Genomic DNA, 3412 nt, shown 5'->3' with positions numbered 1-3412 from the left:
GAGGCCTTTAGAACCAGAAAGTACCTGGGGGATTGCAGACAGAAAGGAGTCCAGGAAAGCAAACCCATGAGGTTGCTTGCAAACCCCTGGTCTCATTCCTATGCTGCATATACACGAATCCGGCCCCAGATAGACTACCATAAATTTTGAGAATTGAACTATAGAATAGGCCATTTCCAGAGTTCCAGACTGACCACTGAAAGGTGTATATATGGAATAAGTCTAAGTAGAACTGAAAGACCGTGAAATAGAACTGACATTGAAACCACAAGGCTGGTTAGAATTTGGGGCTTGAATCCAACTGGGTCAAGTGCTTGTTAAATAAAAATAGCATTCTACATAGGATTTCAACAAGATCCAAAGTTGCATAACAGAATATTTAAAATGTTCAGGACACAATCCACTGAAAGCAAAAATTACATTTTCTGATAGGGTTTTAAATGTAGGTAGATATAAGTTAACAAGAGAGGGAAGGGGAACTTATGTGGTGGTAGGTATCTATATAGCTCTTGAAGTGGTAAAATCTTGATTCTAAATAGAAAGTGAAAACATAAGTATGTCCTATTTTAATGCCTTAGGCAACCACTAAAACAAAGAACAAATTTATTTTTTTAACATAAAGATTTTATTTTTTTAAGATTTTATTTATTTATTCATTTTTAATAAATTTATTTTTTATTGGTGTTCAATTTGCCAGCATATAGAATAATACCCAGTGCTCATCCCATCAAGTGCCCCCCTCAGTGCCCGTCACCCAGTCACCAACCCCCCCCCCCGCCCACCTCCCTTTCTACCACCCCTAGTTTGTTTCCCAGAGTTAGGAGTCTCTCATGTTCTGTCTCCCTTTCTGATATTTCCCATTCATTAAAAAACAAATTGAAATGAAAATAGAAGAATGAAATTGTTTAACCCAAAAGAGGGAAAGAAAAGGAAAACAAAGGGACAAAAAACTGAGAAGCAAACAGAAAGCAAGTAATAAAATGGTAGACATAAATCTAAACATATCAATAATTATATTAACTGTAAAATGTATAAATATAGCTACTAAAAGGCCAAGGTTATTAGAATACATTTTTAAAATAATGACCCAACTATATTCCCTCTACAACAAACATATCGCAAATAAAAGTTAGATATAAATATATGATCAGAATTAAAGGAAAGTTGGATTTCCTGTATAAATATCAACTTAAGTGGACTTCAGAGCAAAGAAAATTACTGGGATAAAGACAATATCAATGATGATTAAAAGTATAAATTTACTAAAAAGATGTAACAATCTTAAATGTGTACGCACCTAACAACAGAAATTCAAAATACACAAAGTAAAAACTGACAACCAAAAGAAAAAAATAGATAAATCCACACTTGTACCTGGAGGCTTTAATATTCTCCTCTCAGGTATTGATAAAACAAGTAAACAAAAACTTAAGGACAGAGAACTGAACAATACCATTTCATTGATAATTTCTGGATCTATTTGACGATTATAGCAGAACACCCAATAACAGCAGAATATGTATTATTTTGATGTACACATGGAATATTTTCCATGATAGACCATATCCTAAGTCATATAGCAAACATTACAAAAAAATAAAAGAATTATACAAAATACATTTTCTATAATGGATTTAAACTAGAAATTAATAACAGAAAGTAATAGGGAAAAATCTCAAAACACTTGGAAATTAGCACATTTCTAGATAATCTCTGTCTAAAACAGGAAGTCTCAAGGGAAATTAAAGAGTATTTTGAACTGAAGGAAAATGCAACCTATCAAAATTTGTAGGAGGGACCAAAGTTGTGCTTAGGGGGAAATATAAAGTATTAAGTTCTAAGTATTAGAAAAAGAAAACATCTCAAATTAGCAATCTAAATTTCCACTTTAGCAAGAAGAGGAAGAAAATAATAAAGATAAAGTACAAAAAATGATTATATTCATTATACTGAATACAGGAAAACAATAGAAAAAATTAACAACACCAAAAGTTGGATCTTTGAAAAGATCAATAAGCTTGATAAACCCTGAGCAACACTGATCAAGAAAAAAAGAGAGGACACAAATTACAAAATCAGGAATGAAATAAATAATAACACTACAGACTTTGCATATCTTAAAGAGATGAGAAGAGAATACTATGGATAGCCACACAGTCATGTATTTGGCAACCTAAATGGAATGAACAAATTCTAAAAAAAACCTACAAGCTATGAAAATATATCCAAGATGAAATAGATAAGCTGAATTACAAATACAATTAAATAAATTGAATTTGTAGTTTAAAATATCCAAGTGCAAAATCTCCAGAATCAGATGTTTCACTGTCTAATTCTACCAAACACTTAAAGAAGAAAAACCCTCCACCAACTTTTACACAATTTCTTTCAGAAAATAGAAGATGAGGGAACATTTTCTTTTCTTTTTTTTTAAGATTTTATTTATTTATTTATTCATGAGAGACACACAGAGAGAGGGGAACACTTTCAAAGTTATTTTATTTTTTTATAAATTTATTTTTTATTGGTATTCAATTTGCCAACATATAGAATAACACCCAGTGCTCATCCCATTAAGTGCCCCCATCAGTGCCCATCACCCATTCACCCCCACCTCCCACCCACCTCCCCTTCCACCCCTAGTTCGTTTCCCAGAGTTATTTTATGTGGCAAGAATCTTCCTAATACCAAAACCAAACAAAACATTAGAAAATTGTCAACCAAAACTCTTTATAAACATTGACACAAAAATATTCAAGAAAATATTGGCAAACTGAATCCAGCAATCCATAGCTACAATAAACCATAGCTAAGGTATCCTGGGTAGGCAAAACTGGTTTAGTATTCAAGAATCTTTCAATATAACCCTCCATATTAACAGTCTGAAGAAGAAAATTCACATAATTAATCAATTCCAAAAAAGCATTTGACAATTTATCACCCACCCATCATAAAAATTCTCAACAAACTTTCTCACTATAGTTAAAAAAAGAAATGTAGTTAAAGTCATTCTTGGTTGTGACACACTGCTTTCTCCATGGCATTGGGGGAAAAAAAAAGCAAGGATGTTTGCTTTCACAACCTATTCAAGCTTGTACTGAAAGTTCTCACCAGTACAACAATGCAAGAAAAAGAAATAAAATGCATTCAGTTTGGAAAAGAAGAGATAAAATTGTCCTTATCCCACTTGATTTTCTGTATAGAAAGAAAGCTACAAAAAAAAAAAAAAATCCTAGGGCTAATAGATGACTTTAACCAAAATCAAATCTCCAGCAAATAAACAATTCAAAACCAAAGATTAAAAAGCACTATCATTTACAATAGTTTCTTTCAAAAAAAGAATGACTTAGGGGTGAATCAACAGAACATGCCAATGTTTCATACACTGAAAACTACAAAATACTTATGAAAT

Source organism: Canis lupus, chromosome 10, assembly GCF_011100685.1.
Source record: "Canis lupus familiaris isolate Mischka breed German Shepherd chromosome 10, alternate assembly UU_Cfam_GSD_1.0, whole genome shotgun sequence".
Taxonomy (NCBI): Eukaryota; Metazoa; Chordata; class Mammalia; order Carnivora; family Canidae; genus Canis; species Canis lupus.
This window is presented reverse-complemented; position numbering follows the sequence as displayed.